Consider the following 360-nt stretch of genomic DNA (forward strand, 5'->3'; position numbering starts at 1 on the left):
CTTTGTTTTGTTAGTATGTGTTGTCTTGTCTTGTGTTGTGAGTGTGATGTTCTATTTTGTGTGACGTGTCATGTGTTTTGCATTTAGATAGTTGCATATTTTCATTGCATTCTTCTTTTTCCCTTCTTTTCGATGTCTACCTATTTTGGTTATGTGAGTAATGCTTATTCTGTCTGTGTCTATGACTCTACTTCTGCATCTGACTCTGATATTGCTTGTGGTGTATACTCTGCTGATTTCTATGTTGAGAACAGAACGGTTCCTCCTCCATCTCATGAGAGTGCTCCTAGAGAGTCGTTTCCACTTGATAAGGAGGATATTCGTTGTGTTTTCAACACTAGTCTAATACACTTGCTGCCT

The sequence above is a fragment of the Vigna radiata genome, unplaced genomic scaffold (genome assembly GCF_000741045.1).
Source record: "Vigna radiata var. radiata cultivar VC1973A unplaced genomic scaffold, Vradiata_ver6 scaffold_95, whole genome shotgun sequence".
Classification (NCBI taxonomy): Eukaryota; Viridiplantae; Streptophyta; class Magnoliopsida; order Fabales; family Fabaceae; genus Vigna; species Vigna radiata.